Here is an 18,091-nt window from a genome sequence, read left to right on the forward strand (position 1 = left end):
ATTTCTTTAAATTAAGCAGTATTAATTAAAAAGATTCAAAATAGATAACAAGAAAGAGGAGCACCTCTCGTCCATATAAAATATACAGAAAACATACATGATACAAGAAATTCTCCGATGAATCTTCACACAATGACATTTCCATCATTCATTACAGGCTTACATACCCTATCTGGTATTCAACTGATTGCCATTCAAATCCAGCCTGCTTCTGTAAATGTTTCCGCAACGGACACACCAGGGAGCTGTATGCTTTCATAATTAAACATATTTCAAGTAAAAGAGGTAATGCTGAACGTCCTCAAGCTCAATGATAACAAATGACAAAAGAGACAGAATATAAGTTTATTTTGATAAACATTTTATATACAATGAAATTTGGTTTGTGTACTTGTTTTATAATTATCTTGACGACCGGTGATAGGATTACTCTCATTGGTCAGTTTAAAGTGTCATCATGCTGAAACATCTTAACGCTAAAGTGTGTAAACCGGAAGGAACATTTGATGGTGACCGATATATAAAAATAAATTCAAACTGTTCTCTTATATTTTTCTGTGAATGCCAAACTGGCTTCTTTTGTTGAAACGTGCGTATTTAGGATGTTTGCTCTTGTTTACTTCGCGTTCAGATAACAGGCAAAACAAGTGAAAATGTTTACGTGATTTCAGATTAAAGAGTAATATTTGCAGACATATGTGTATTAATGAGGGGAAATGGCAACGCTTCTTCGTTCATCAGATTTCTCCGAAAACTAGGTTCCTCTTCCGGTGAACGGTTTTAGATTTTCCACATCTCCATTTAAACATGCGGTTACATTTTCTGAAAAGAAAACAAAGAAACACAGTTACAAGTAAATAATTTAGCTGCCATGGCACCACGTTTTAACGGTCTTTTGATATTCCTGTTGTTGGTATATTACTTTTACCAATATTGAGTACCCTATCTCTCCCTTTCTATCTACATGTACCTTACATTAAATCAATGTACGACTTCTATGAGTAATGCACCCTTCTTTGTACAATTGTCAATATAGTCAGTAATGCCTGTCCGAGGATTAATATAGCTACTTGTCACGTCTAAATTCTAATACATAGTGACAAAAGTTGAGAGTGTACACACGTAAGTAATATTTTAAAATGTTCCAATATCTGCTTTTACCACATCTATAGAATTATGTTTGATTCCAGCAATGTCGACTCCTAGAATCGCGAAGAACTAGAAGGATGAGACCACTGAACAGCTATAAGACACATATATCTATATACTGTATCCTTACCATATTCACATGGAAATAATCTTTTATGTTTTTTCTTCTTCTACAAACCTTGTAAAAAGGCCTTGGGCGCGGTTTCATCAATATTCCATAAGGACTCACACAATCAAATAATTTACTATATGTTATTACTAGTGACCCCATCCCTTTATTCGCTCGTTTGAAGTTCAAATGATGTGAAATTTATATCAAATTAAAGTTTGAAGTTTTTTGTATCGGATAAATGTTGTTATTGTATAGGTTTAATGGCATATAAGAGCACACGCGTACTCGAAAGACAGTAACCCTGACATTTACAGTACACTAGGGAAATTACCTACACTACCTTTTTACATCTCGAATCCTACGTAATTCTATTTTCAGTAGGAGTGTATATTTTTGATTTTCCAAACCTCAAGACCTTATTCTTTATTATCGTATATAGAAAGTACCCATTTCATATGTTATTTACTCAGGAAAACAGCTACAAATCTAAGAAGTACATTTTTCTCAGGCAACTGGTTCAGGTGAAACACCAACTGATTGGCTGATTTAGTTGTTTGAGTCCTTAAGAGGAAATTCCATAACTATATTTACGGAAAGCGTTACAGAATATATGGTAAGTTTCTTAACTGATATTTTTTCCTAAAATTTATTAATTTTTTTTTGGAACATTTAAGTTATGGAATTTCCTAAGAATAGGAAGAAACCGGCACCTGCTAGTATCATTTAATTAATCCTAATCACTGGTGAAATGTTTAAGTCATCTTTGGGGAATAAGATCTAGAATGTACAAATATTTTTACATTGTAATATCACTTTATCTACAGCGAGAAAACTTAAGGCATTTTCACCCTACATAGCATGGTCGCCCCTCATTACATGGTCACCTCTCATAACATTGTCACCCCTCAAAACAGTGTCACCCCTCATAACATGGTCAACTCTCATAATACTGTCACCCCCTCGTAACATAGTCACCCCCTCATAACAATAGTCACCCCCTCGTAACATAGTCACCCCCTCATAACACTGTCACCCCCTCGTAACATAGTCACAATAGTCACCCCCTCATAACATTGTCACCCCCTCGTAACATTGTCACCCCCTCGTAACATTGTCACCCCCTCATAACACTGTCACCCCTACATAACACTGTCACCCCTACATAACATTGTCACCCCTCATAACATTGTCACCCCCTCATAACATTGTCACCCCCTCGTAACATAGTCACCCCCTCATAACACTGTCACCCATAACAAAGTATTAGTACCTCTACATAGCATTATCATCCCTACATAACATTGACACCCTACAAAGCACTGTCTACCTTCATAGCATTTTAAACCTTTATTGCATTTTCACCGTACATAACATCATCACACCTCCATAGCGTTGTCACCCATAAATAGCATTCTCATCCACTACTACGGAGGCAGCATTGAGTTATCTGTGTCTATGGATTTATTGAGACAATTGCTGAGCCTGTTCACCAGTTCTATACTACACTTGTTACAAGTAGTTTATTCCACGGCCATTAAGATTGCAACTATTGCAATATACTGTCTATGGTCACTGTACTGATTCATCACTTGGTTCACAAACAGCAACAACCATAAACTAGAAACTGTATCAAAATTGCAATTAGTAGTGTTGTTGCTTGATTGCTAGTAAGGGCAATTAAAAAGGGATCTGAATGACTAACTAGCTTTATCAAGGCCACACAAATAAAGTACTTATTTTCTAACGTAATCACGAGAATTCGAGGTCAAATGCAGTTTTAAAAATGTCCCAAGGGTTAGAGGTTGTCACATCATTATAGAGTTGATATTGATTTTCCCCCTGTCATAATTAAATAAAAAACAAATTGTCATGTCAATATAAATATTTCATTTTAATCCCGTTTTAAAGGCAAAGCGGTCTTCTTGTGAATTGGTGACGACTAAAGCATAAAAACGTGTCAGGTGATTTTTTCCATCAACAAGTGGACAATTCATCCTCCATCTAATTCTAACCAAAACGATAGAAATATACTCTGTATTATAAAGCAACTCTGAAACACAAAGCTATGATAATGCACTTGACATTTCTAGACAACCAGAAGACCTTATAACCAATACATTATGCACTTGACGACCTCTTGTCGTTCTCACGTGGTGTCTTTTTAAACAACTCACTTCCTATTTTACTTATACATTGTGACAATACAAAAAACACTAAGCAATAATTTATATAATATAATATCATTAGAAGTTTTATTACAAAGCAAAAACAGACAACGCGAGGTTTGTAGGTATATATGCTATATTTCGGCCGTTTCCTAATAGGATTTTTTCCACAGATTGTTTTTTGTTCTTCTTTGTAATTACCTATGTTTCCGGTAGCTATTGGTAAAGTAATATGTGCTGATGGCCGTCTAGTCTCTCGTTAAGGGGCTAATCTATTTCTGTAGACAATAAATTGGGTTGGTTTCGCCAGATGAGTCCGCGGCATAATCTCTCCGAATGAGAATTTAGGTTAAGTATACCCTCTAGAATATTGCAGATTTACGTTCAATTAATTCAGGGACGACTGACAAATCATAGAAACATGAACGATACAAAAAAAGAAAAGAAAACAAAAGAGAAGAGATTTCGCAATATGCCTTTCTTTAACACTGAATGTTCATTTAAGTGATTGTAATGTCGTTTTAGCCTTTTCTCGTGTTGTCATAGTGTATTTCAAAAGCTAATGTATCTAATTGGGAAGTTTAAGAACGTGGGTGTATTTGGTTTTATCCTATAATGACACACCGAGGTTAATCTACAAAAATAACAAATGACATGTCGGGATTAACCCACAATAAAAACAAATGAGACATACATTTGAAATAATGAGAACTAAAACAGAGGAAACGAGTTTTCTGGAAACATATCCACTATTATGAGTATGAATATTATGATTATTAATTTATATGCATCAGCATCTATACCAACCAACCAACCAACCAACCAAATGATGAATGAATGAATAAACCAATGAATGAATGAATATAGTATTATATATATCGTATATATACATATCCATGTAATGGTAGGCACTGAGAGATCAAAGGTCACGACTTTCTGTAACGTAGGTTGAAACCTAGTTATCTTGTATTGTTCAGGAAAGAGAACGGGCTTGAAAGCTTCACCCATCAATAAATCAACTACTATTTGTATCGTTAGTGGGCATAACAATTATGGCCACAACACCCCAAGGGATTCGCGCCTTATCTGAATCGGCCTTTAATGATCACCATCGTCACATAGGAAGGGATTCTTCTTACCAGTTCTGGTACTATGATAGTAAGCCAAACAGCCAATCGAATCTTAATGCGTTATCTCGTTAAAATGACGATAAAAAGCAACGTTCCCGAATTTAACATGCTTCGATTTTACGTTCCTAACAGCCGACCTCTCACATTCACTTACGAAATACTAGTATATAAACATTTATAGCATTAGACAAACCATTTCTTTTTTTTATATTTTCACGTTGTATTGTTGATAAGTAGCTATGACGAGAGAAACACATATTCATGTCGTTTTTTTAGAGGTCAACCTGATCATGTTGTCTTTACATATATTTATTTCAGACACATTAACGGTAACTTTGTTATTAGCCAATAAAAGTATCTAATCCTAACTCCAACGAGTCGATTGGGTTACGGATATATACTTGAGTTCAATGAATTTTGTGGAACTTTTGATTAAGTGTTTCTCAAATTGGTCATTAGTTTTGAGCATGTCCTCTATAGCCAGTACAGCTGTCATGCACATGTTGTGCCTGGATCACTGGGTTTGGCAATCTCTTAGGTAGGACCAAAGTAAAGCATACATAGAATAACAGTTAAAGTCATGTTTGAAGGTTGCAAGCATCAGCATGTTCTTCATGAAAACATAATTATATTATACCAACGTACCCCATACGACGATTTAGAGAAAATAAAACTACCTTTACTGTTTACTGATACTATCATCCGGTGGATAGTTTCCCTATCTATATAAATCAGTTTACCAAACAACATCAACTCTTATTTGTTTTCCGGAATAGTGTGTTACAGTAAATTTGATTGGCTGTTAGATGCAGCTGTTGTCCAGAAAGAACTTGAGTTACATGTGAGGTGCTGTCTAACGGAAAAGACGTCATGCTTAACAAAAACGAAACAAAATGAAACTGTTGGATTTGGACAACCAAGACACTGATACAGATATTAATAACCAATATGGTAATATTCTAAGAAGTCATGAAGAACTTGAAAATGAATCAGTTATATTTAATATTGAATTATTCGAAAACTGGAAAAATTGACTAAAATTGGAGTAATTTATAATCTTAATATTACTAATAATTGATATCAGTGTTTCGGTGTAAGCTGCCAGCAATTGACAAGTTTAATGCACATAACCTACATTTTTATTACATGTAATCAACTCATTTATGATCTCAGGTTTCAGTTCACGACGAAAAATCCATAAAATTTATCCTTGATTTATTTGCTCGGACTACATGTGCAAATTGCTCCGTATACATAATCTTAAACTTCTATCAGAAATGCTCAAACCACGAAGGTTATATCACCGGTGTCATAACTAATAGACATTGAAGGCCTCTTAAACGGAAGATTTATTTTGCTGATTTGCATAATACGATTGCTCTCACTAACACATCACGCCTCTTTCAGGTTAATGCCCCAGTCATCGATTTTCTATAAAAAGGAAAATCTCATGCTCTAATAGCAGCTTCTAAATCAATCATCGTGGTCCTAAATCTACTTCAATCTCCCCATTTTATGAGCATGCTCGGTTAATGATACTAAATTCATCCTGTACATCTTTCCGTATTTATGTGCTCGCATAGGCCCTTTCGTCTTGTCTTTTATAAATGTTTTGGTATAAGTTTTCTTAAATGTTAAGGTTTCTTCATTATGAATGTTCTGTATACCTGGACATTACGTCGATATGATTATAGGTGACTGATTACATGTAATTATATTAGTGTATCTCTAATTAACAATTCATTATTATATTGTAGATAATGACGGTATCATACAACTGGCGATAACGGTGAAAATATTCGGATGTAATCACACGACCTTGGTAGGTGGTGGTATAATTTGCTCATCTGGTACAGTAAACATTTGACATAATTTAGTGGGAGAGTTGATGAAAACTCCTCATGGTTTGTTAGAAATTGGAAACTATTTAATAAAAAGACTTCCTGAACAATAAGAAACTCCACAAATATTTCTGCTTTATTTAAGTGAGACCAAAAACTAAGAGGCATTTATGGTCGTCTGCTATGCTTGTTTACATGCACCTGTTCACACCACAACTTCCAGCCAGTGTGCCGACCACTCAAAAATATGTATGAACGAACATTCTCAAATAGTAATGGAAAATATCCAATATTTATTTTTTCGCAATTATAATATGGCTTCGGTCCTTATGAAAAGCCATTTTCTGAATCCGTAACAATTTAATCCAAATTGTCGTCAGACAAACTGATATTAACTATTATGAATTCATAGACTTCATCAGTGCGGACACCTTTACCGTGTTAACGAGTGCTAGTGAAAACCTACAACAGACCGCGTGCTGTTACCTCACCATATTAGCCGAAAACAATGTAAACGCGTACCATAACGACAAAGCTTGGTCAAACCATTTTCGATAGTCGCACCTTTCCCACAAACAAACATAATATCATCATCTTTATGGTCACACTTTCAGAGAAAAGAAAGCAAGGAACTTGGAAATTTAATTCTCCTAACAGGTAATTTATGAAGGTGAATCTATTGGCTTATTGGCCACAAGGACGCAAAGTAATTTTTTTTACTGATTTTGTCGGTCGAGTTGAACGAGAAAGGTTCAGTTATAGCTATATACACCTAAATATTCATTATCCATTATACAAAAAAATCTTTCTGTTAATTTATTATATACAGTGTATATTTTATTGTGCTATCGTTGCTAGTCTGTCGGTTTTTATAAGGACCGTTAAAAATACGCTAAAATAGTCTGAAACACATGAGAACCTAGCATGTAGAATAACACACATTTTGCACCAATGCCCTTCATGTATCCGCATTTGGGAATCCATCGAGTAAAGTGTAATCAGGTAAGATAAAAGCAAAGTTCAGAGAAGAAATTAATAAGCTAACGGCAGTGGTCGCAGGTGTAAGGAATGTCTTAAACAAGAGTCTACAGTATCCTTTCATTATGTTGCCTTTCTCGTTTTAATTAGAATGCTCGCTAATCAGTAAGAAATAGATATGGCTACAAGATTTATTTTGCCACATGCAGCACGAAGGTTATGTATTCATTAGTGGCTTAGTAGAAATGTATAGGGTATATATATACTGCATCAAAACGGCGTTAATCAAGCATTCTCTTCCACAGGATAAATACCGTCTGATCAAAGGTGATTAATCTCAGGATACATTCACAATAAACCTTATATTTGAATATGTAGCTTTGGACAAAATGTCAGAACAAATAAACACGTTTAATAAAACAGCGCCTGACAGGTACAAGTGTTGGTTTTCGTGATTACGAAATGTCACCAAATTCATATAGTGAGGTTTAGTTTAGCGAAATACTGTTGTTTTTTTTTTAAATAATTTTTTTTTTTTTTTTTTTTTTTACAAATCATGTAGATCGTCTAATACAACCTACACTATTTACCCGAAATACCACTGTTTGAAAGTTTATCATCAATTTCTCCTCACTTCATATTATTCAATACGATTAACTAGCAACAACTTGAGTTAACTTGAGTTATTGTTTAAAAAATTTTTTCTTCATTTTATCGTTCTCATATTTCGTCTTTCGGCATATCTATATATTACTTGTCATTATTAACTAAACGAAATGTCAAGTAACTAATTAAGTGGATGATATTGAAACTGAGGGAACGTGGAGGTAGGTTTATATGTAACTAATGATACTACTTTGATACTAGATACAACAAGACAGGTCACACCGGAAGCGGAGAAACAACTAACTTAGGAACAAAAGTAACTAGGGAGGCAACTCGACAATAAGAGAGCACAGGACGATATCTGTAACTGTGAAACTGAGAAGATGAATGGCGCTAGAAAATTAGGGAGATGAATATCTGGAGATACTATGGGATCAGCATAAGGAATATCATGTGACAAATATCAAGAATATTGACAAGAAAATTACGTGAGGGACGAGTAATAAGGTGTCACGTGACATGTAACTAGGGAAACGACAAAACAGGTAACTAAGGATCCGTGGATGTCGTAACCAGGGAGGCAAGAATAGATGTACATATAACTAGGGAGCAGAGGGACAAATAACTAGAAATACATATTTCATTCATATCTGTATGAGCGGTTTCCGCTTATTAAGATGTATGGTCATGCCACATCTACAAGAATAGCGTTGAAATAGGGACGGCCGATCTTATTGACACCCAATTACCTATATAACGAAGCAGCCGAGCCCATATCTGTATTCGGTAATATGTGAAATTAGAGTCATAGTGAGTGTGCTCTATATCGATAAACAAGGATTGTTTGTAAAAGACGTATTCAAAGCCAAGTAAACCAAATAGAGCTAAAGTGGGCTTAAGCTAATTCCAGCTCCTCGTTACCTATTAAGAACAATACTTACGCCCATCCCATTCTTCTTTTGTCAAGGGAAGCTATTTCCGAGTCTAAAATGGTGTCGATAACATCGTCCTGATCTCTGAAAACTAGATAAAATTAGAAAAGATTTAACAATTTTTATTTTTCGCAATTTACAAATAGATAAAATGGTTTCTCTAGTTCCTTAACGTATTGTCAGTAATCAGAAACTGTATGTAAACATAGGAGTTTTCCGCCTCCTTGACAACACATACAATTTTCATGCATAGTGGTCTAATCTACTTTGGATCGCGTTATCCGGAAATGAAATATAATCACATAAAGCATATATAATGTAGCTATGTCTATCTACTATCATGATAAAAATGAATATATTTCATTTAACATCAATCAGTCTCTATTAATTATGTAGAATGACATATATATTCATTGCTTTGAGAAGTTCGAAAATACATATACGTTTATTAATCATCGAGTTAATATAGAATGTATAACCATAGGTATCACTTCCGGTCTACATGCAGACACATATATGTCAGATTACACTTTAGGAAAGCGTCCGGTTAGCCGTGGACTAGAATGCCGCCAGACTGTGTTTACTTTATTAATATATAATCTATACTCCACGAAAAACTTTCATATTCGCTGACATGATTATCCAGAAAACTGAGGGAGAAACAGCTCCTCTTTCTTGGATCAATTGCATTTGAATATTAGTCTGAATTCATATTAGTCTGAATTCATATTAGTCTGAATTCATATTAGTCTAAATTCATATTAGTCTGAATTCATATTAGTCTAAATTCATATTAGTCTAAATTCATATTAGTCTAAATTCATATTAGTCTGAATTCGTATTAGTCTGAATTCGTGGGAAAAACTTCCTTTATCTTTGCTTTCAGATACATCCACGATGTGTGTGTGTGTGTTTTATTGCAAATAACTTGCATTGTTTTTTTTAAACTTGTAAGATCTCTTAGAAGGTTCGAAGTTAATTGCAACTCTGCAAGAGGTTCAATCATTTCAGAGTCGCAACTGAAATATGACGTCGTCATTCATAAGATTATTATACACGCATCTTCTACATAATTTGTTTACTGTATGAAAATAATTAATATGTAAACTATGTGACTAATCAATTTGCTTTTGCAATCAGGATAAGGTTTAGTACAGAGACGTGGACTTGGCGCGTGGTATTTATGTTTCAAGGGTATGCATTAAAAAGAATATATATAAAATTCAAAATCCCTGCATTTACCGAAAACTCTGACATTTTGGTTAAACAACTGGAATATTCTGTATTCGAGTGCAGATTTGTAAACGAAACAGTGCGAGGAAGTGAAATAAGTATAAGATCGTGTTATTTATTTGTTTATTTTATCAATAAACATTATAGTATCGTATAGGGTATATTTTCAGTTTTCGAGTGGTTTCTCGGATCAAATTTTGGGCACTGATAAATTCCCATTACACAGTCGAGCCGCCAGATACATAATGATATAAAACCGTGTCGTTTTTTGAATTGGAATTGTTGCTTAAAATACCAAGGAAACATGGCATGGCCTAACCCATCTACTCCATAGAGACATGACTATTTTTAGACAATATGTCAGAGACAGAGTCCGATTGATCAAGGATATCGAGATAGGCCTAAATATTGCTGACGTTGTCGGAACACAGGGGCACGCCACTATTCGCACGGTATGATTACTTTATCACTCAAGCATATAAAAAGCCATACGATAGACCGTGTCCCTATGACACGGTCTTATACGACCGAATAGATGATTTACTTTTTTATGTTTGGATATAAACATAAAATCTGTCACGTCTCGAAACTTCGATCATTCAAGCGTTTTACAGCGTGACGTTGCCATCCAAATGTTAAATGCAAACGCATAAACAAACAATCATCTTATAAAAAAAAAACAGTTATCAATATACCTCCTTTATTTTTACATTAATGTCGTCTGTCGTGAATCAGGCGGCTCCTACATATTCCGTTATTGCTGTGGATTTCATTGCTCTTTGAACGCGACCTTGTGTTAAAAGCAAATGACTGTGTATTACCCACGAAGAATCGGAATATAGAAAATTACAGCTTGGTGATTGACCAATCAAATGCTTAATATTTCATTTTTGCAGTATGACAATCAACAATATTTCGTATCTCTGTTTGGCATTGGGAATAATTTAAGCAAACGCCTCATATATTCTGGGTTTAAGACATAATTTTAAAGAACAGCTTTTAATAACGGGGATGTATGTACGTTTGGTGACATTCAAGCTCGCGTTTAATCCTTAACACCGAAGGAAGGTATCGCCGATATTCCTGAGCTAACTCAATTCAGTGAGTGTCTACATTTTTCTGTTGGACAATTACCTATCTTGGGTTTTGTGACTTTCCATCAAATTAGATAAAAATGACTTATGTTAGGTGATTTTCTGAATTATTTGTTGTTGTAAATGTTATACTCTTATTATTAGAATTCCCCGTTTCACCTTACCTGAAGCCATATGCACTGATGACGTCATCAAGATCGTACATACAAGGAACAAGATGGTAAGTCGGCACATGTATTGCATCATCTGCAATGATAGGAGAGAAGAAATAAAATGTTAACACATTGAACAATAAACCATTGTTTCATAAGTAGCATCACAGTCAATTATCAAGTTTTATTACCAGAACCTAATCAAAGAAAGGGACTTTAATGTAAGGATGTTACGGGGATCAGTGGTAAAAGACAGGAGTATACGCGTTTGGTATTTGCCAACGACTATTGATTATAGTGTAATAGTGGTCGCTGTTAGTCATAAGCATTGTTGAAAGATAAAAGCCTCCTTTTTCTGGTACGAAATAGGTCAGAACTGTTCAAAGGCCGTTGATATGCCTGGCTGTTCAGTTTGCACCAGGTTACTATTTTAAGAGCGTCACGGTTAATTGATTTCGTCTCCTTAACAAAACCAGAAGACGCTTACCCTTCCTTTACCCCAGTTCTTACTTTCCTTATACTTATTAATGGCCATAACGTCGATATTTTGTTCATATGTTGCTTTCGTTTGATCGGTTTTTAGTTGTAACTGCGATTTAGCTTACAAGTCGGTAGTCTCTGTTACAATACACTTTTGGGAAGTCAGGTGACACATTGGTAACAAACCTGCCTTGTACCTAGGTGACAGGGGTTCGATTAACAGATCGGAGTGGACAGGTATTTGGTCAACCACGTGGGTTTTTCCCGGGTTCTGGTGTTTTTCCCTCAGAAAGACACCTCGCGAGCTTCAATCCGTGGCAATAAGCGTGATTTATATAAGTTGATATAACTTGTTTCGCAATTATTGTAAAATAAAGTTTACATTGACATTTACATTGCAATCCATATGTTTACCTTACATTTTACACTTTACATGTTTACCTATTTCTGAGACAAAATATTATACATGTGAAATATTTCAGATTTGATTAATATGTATTATTTTCCTTGACTTATGAAAGTAACCGAACAATCAAAATATTTTCACATGAATTCATATACCTGAAGCAACAAGGAACTAAATCATTACCAACTAAAATTAGCTCTGCATAAAAGAAAACATTTTGATAGTGCATTTTGTTACTCTATCTACGAGGAAAAATTTCTTTTTCGGTGTCCTAACAATTAATTTGACCAAACCCTTACGGAAAGTAATTTACATATACGTTTACGTGTCTGACAATTTCGAGTAATGGCAGTCCGTCTGGTGTTTTCAAGGCCACGCCAGGACACAAAAAATAGTGATTAATTTTGAAAAGAGCACGACCTTTATAACTTGGAAATAAACCAACGTCTTGTATATTTGGTTTATATACACATTAATCAACCACAACAGATGTCATTTTCTGCTGATCTGTACAAATTAAATGACATTTCCAAATATGTTGGTAATATGTCTTACTGTAAGTGTACATATTATTGCGGTAATATTATTTTAGCCTTTTTCGCGCTAGAAGAATTACGCTAAATTATGATTGCGCTCGTTGCACTTTCTATATACCGTTTCTATATAAGACAATTTTGGCGCACCAATTCATCAATACGCTAATCTGTTAAAATTTGCTAATGCGCTTAAATAAGAGATCGCCAAATAAAACTTGTTTACAGTAATCTGAAAATTTAAAGCCACATACTCCAAAACGACCTAAAATTCTACTTGAACACATGTATTAATGGCAATCCAAGATGCTCATTCACGCTCTCCTAACAATATAATGACCACTGGCCTGGACACTTGACCGGGGGAGTCTTTGAGACATCAGTGTATAGAAATAACTCGCCGCATTTATATTTATCGCGAGATGTGTCACGGAGCCGAGAACGAGGCTATAAAAACGTGCGCTGCATATAAACTACACACATTGCCGTTGTTTACATATCGTGAATACGTGAACTTTGCCTAAGTATGCTTTCATTTGAGCATATTAACAGAATATTAGCGTAATAACTGAACAAAATAAACATACATATAGTTTACATTTAAATACTTAATTTTCAAATGTAGCAATATGCATAAAACAAAACATCGATAAAAGTTTAGATCAGTGAAGTTGACAATGTTCAAAAGCTAACCAGCAATCCAATAGACGTCCGGCAAAATCGGAATTCAAGTCTATTTCCTTTTTTTTGGCAGAATCTGTCTGCGTTTTCCCAGGTCCACGCTTTCGGCGTTCCGCTATTTTGTATGGACTGTAAAACCCGCCGTTGCATTGTGGGACTAATTTTCAGAGAAACTTGGTCCGGCAGCCACAGTTATTATTTATGGGAATTCCCCGTATACTTTCATAAATACACATTTTCTTTCAGTTTCTGATTCATGATAGTCTGTTAGGTATGTATCAAGTCAGAAAACTGAAAAAACTCAAAATGTAAAACATTGATATTTGTTTCTTCGGGAGTATGTGGCTTTAAATAAAGAATAATTAAGGTGCTATTCAATTGCAACATTTATTTTGCACATTACTATATTTTTGATTTTACTTGCTGATGTTATATTTTTAAATTATATAACATACACAATTTTACATGCAAAATTTTACTAAAAAAAAAGAAAAGAAAAAGACTGAACATCGACAACAAGTAAATGTTCATGGCGTTTGTATAAATTATATATCTAAATAATAAAAAGGATTTGTATTTGGAGAAAGCCTTTAAGAATAAATGTTTTTGGATATCTTTAACCCGCGATAGCGAATCCAGCATGCATTGTATCTAGAATCATATCGTACCTGGAGATATTTCTTAATGAAATCAAGATATAAATACCGAAATAAAGAAGAAAACAACATATCTTAAACAAATGTGATGGAGCAATCGACATCAATCAGGAAAATAATGGTATAGGACACAATCAAAAGAGTATTGAATAAATTGACACCAGTATATCTCGGCAGCAAATATGGAGAGAGGGAGGATGTTACTATCAGGAAATGGACATTCACACCCGGAAATTCCAAAATGCGACATTTATGATAAAGTTGTATGAGATGAGGGAATTGAAGTAGAATAGAGTACTTCATTTACGTTCAGATGGGTGAATACGATATTTGTTTTCCCATTTAATAGATTAATCCATTAAATAAGATAATTTGAAGGACTTTACAATGTCTTTATCTTAAATTCTAATGAGCCCTTCAATGAATTCTGCCTAATAGGAAACGAAACCAAATGAGTCATATTTGTTCCATGGAAACGCCAAAAGTTGTTTGGAAGACATTGTCTGCTAATGCGTTATCTGCCAAAATTATAATAATTCTCATAATTCTAACTAAGTGTCATTTTGGCCCTATCATTTTATCACGATATATGCTTCAATATAGTTATTTGTCATCTATTTTCTCAACATTTTGCAAATGAAAACTCTCATGGCAAGTGGAGCGTTGTTAGTTTTGGAAAGTGGTCCGATAATTCATTTTTTTTAAATTCTTAATAGAAAATGCATTTTTGTTGAGTGGATGTTTCTAGATCGACGAAACTAGCTTCCCAAGTCTTTGAAATTCGTATAGGAAATAATTGGAAATTGAAGAGGTAGTAAGTTTTTGCACGGAGTTATTCGATGCGTTAACTGAAGATACAGTCACAAACTTGAAAATCGCTGTGTGTGGTTGTAGCAAGAGGTACAAACATGTATTTTGTTTTATTTTACAATGTTTTGAAGCTGATTGTCCCGCTATGAATAACACATATAATAGACTTGATCGTTTCAATTCCATATCATTTAACCACTTGCCAATGACCGAGACTGATTTATTGTTTATCAAATATAGTGTTCTCAAGTAATTTTGTGTCTTTGGTGACGTTATGATAGTACTTGGCACTATGCAAGTCATTTATTTAAAATGTAAAAACAACACCTAACCACATACATCTACAATCAGAGCGTATATAAGCGGACAATTGTTTAGGTATATTTCATGAATAAAAAAAATTATTAGTCAAAATGATATGCGATTGGAATTGTAATTCAATGATAAAGAACTAAAGCACGTTCTTTGTTTCTGAATGTCACGTGACGCTTGAACGTATCACACGCACGATGTTATCGGCGATGATAAACAGTTAATGAGTTTAACGTCATTACTATGCCGGAAGTATCCAATTCAAGTCTAATCACTGTAATGGAATTCCGATGTATTTATTCTTTAAATAGACGCTAAGAGTGCTGGAAAATTAACATATATATCTCCACACATCAGTAATCAGCAGGGTTTGCCATATCTTATGTATGTTATCATTGTTAAAGAGGCATTACATATCATTATGTAAAATATATATTGATTATGATGTCAACTTGAATTTAGCACGTGCCGCTGTCTAAACAAGATATTTGCGATATGCTAAGAAAAGGACAAGTAGTTAAAGGGAATGTTTCGTGTTTAATTCTCGTTGCATGTTATGTTTTTAGCAATTGCAATTGTCCATGCGTTTTCTTCACGAGAAGTGATTAAATATTTAAGCATTAAAGCATCTCGATAAGGCAGTTACAACTACAATAAATGACACACCAAATAGACTATATCACACGAGCATTATGTGTACACATTTTATTTTATATTAATTTCGAACAACCATTACCGGACGTGTAATCAAATATATATAGATAGAACAGACATATTAACCAGATATGAAGTCACTTTCATCATGATAGGAATGATAGCATCATGGTCCAGCGGGAAATGGTATTAATTTTAAATGGGATATCATGTGCGCTATGCTTCCAAAATAGCACTATTTAGCGGTTCATTCTTAGGAAGATATGCTAGGCTTCAGACGATCGTGAGAGCATAAGAGATGAAGGAGCCCTTAAAATCTCACACATTTAATAGAGCGTACCATTCTCTCTCCGCTGACAAATACGACACGTTAACTGTCGTATGTAGAGTGTGTTAGGTGAAAACATATTTTCAATATTTTGATAATTTAAATTTCGATTTGATTTCTACTGATCAGATTAGTACCTAGGTCATTTTGGATATTCCTTTTGTTGCTTCCAGCCATACAGCTCGGTTATAAATAAGCTGGATAACTCCAAAATATAGCAAAACATGCTCTCTATCTCAACTCAGAGGCTGGGTGTAGTGACAATGAAAAGAACATTAGTGGAAATGTTAACCCGTCATTCTTACTATTGTGTTTTCAGTGACACCTTTATACCCTAACACTGCTATGTGTCCCGTTTAGTTTGCTGTAACTTCAAGAGTTCGGGGGAAAATTGATTGAATTATGATCATGGTTTTGTTCATAATTAGGCATTCTGTTAAACATATAGACTTGCTCATGCCATTGCATTCTTAATACGCTAAAAATATTCTAAAATGCATTTTGATAATTCAAAAGCTGTTAAAATTTGAGGACTTGCTTTTTAAACTAACTATAAAGTGTTGCTATAAGCATACAACATTTGTATAATCAATAGGAAACTCTATTCTTGGTGAATAGCCATTTAGAGTAATGTTGGTGTAAATCGCTTGATTTAATTGTTTTTAATAACGGGAACTTATAGTCCCATGGAAATATTTAAGCTGTATGTTTGAAATGTATCAGTACAAGATAATGTTTGCTGGAAATGTTGAATGTTGCATGGGGAAATTGCATATACCCTAGTAAGCTTACAACCCAATTAGTTATGATTTCAGGGCGAAATGAAATCCTTTAAGAATGTTTCATAAACCGAAATGCTAGTGAATATTCAAATAGAACATTCTAAAACAAAAGTCTAAAATACCAAAAATAAATAAGATAATAATAAAATATGTTTCGTTGGATATTATTAAATGATACATTTTTTTCAGTATATAATACTGTCAAATATATTTCATGTACCAAACCTGATAGGGATAATTATTACAATGACGATATCAGTGTATTGCATTAGCTTTTCTAGGAAAGCTATGGTAGCCCAAATCAAAATAATTTCAAAGCATTATTTGAAATCACTAATCAATAAAAAGTAAAGAAAAATCAATTTTAGAGTTTTATGTAAAATATATAATAACAAAATTTGCTTATTGTTTTAATTTGTAGAACTATGCTGTGACAATTATCCGTAGAAACAAAATATGTCTGAAACCATAAATTCTGATATCGTATTAACCAATTAGCTTCTATTTCCTAAAAATAATGATAAAAGTCTCCATCAATATTCTTAAAAAAAAATCAAAACTTCTTACCTCCAATATATCTAGTTAGTTCCAGATGTTGTTTATAAGTGTTACAATTTGTTCTGTCACCAGGATTCTTGCAGACGTGTCACGGCACTGTGGTACTGATGGAGGATCAGGTTCGTCTGCTCATCGATATCGGTATGAGGAGAGAACGACGCCACGCGCTAGTTTTATTGGTACATTGGGCGGTATGGCTATTTACTGGCAGCGTAGATTTGAAACAAGGTCTTAATGTCTTACAGTTCAAAACAGCAATTCAGGAAATAAAAAGTTCATCTTATTGATCTTTAAATGATTACACGTCATTTATCATGTAGCTTATTGCATTGGCTAAAGCAACTGTTCATCATTTTTTCTGACGAAACTAATACTGTTATAGCTGCGAGCAAGATTGGCATATATATCCATTGCAAATTATATTGACAATGTTGTGGCATTTTCATGACTGTTTCATCAAAACAAACGTTTTAATAATAATGACACAATTCCGTTGGAC

General features: G+C 34.1%; 1 long non-coding RNA gene across 1 annotated transcript; it reads right to left on the bottom strand.

Annotated features, from left to right (window-relative positions):
* Nucleotides 1-331: 331 nt before the first annotated feature.
* LOC117335726 lies at nucleotides 332-18,091 on the bottom strand. The gene is made up of 4 exons (XR_004534482.1): nucleotides 17,602-18,091; nucleotides 11,405-11,486; nucleotides 8,923-9,004; nucleotides 332-822 (listed from the first exon to the last, which is right to left on the bottom strand). It is a non-coding gene; the product is annotated as an uncharacterized LOC117335726 (long non-coding RNA).

This window comes from Pecten maximus, chromosome 10 (genome assembly GCF_902652985.1).
Source record: "Pecten maximus chromosome 10, xPecMax1.1, whole genome shotgun sequence".
Taxonomy (NCBI): Eukaryota; Metazoa; Mollusca; class Bivalvia; order Pectinida; family Pectinidae; genus Pecten; species Pecten maximus.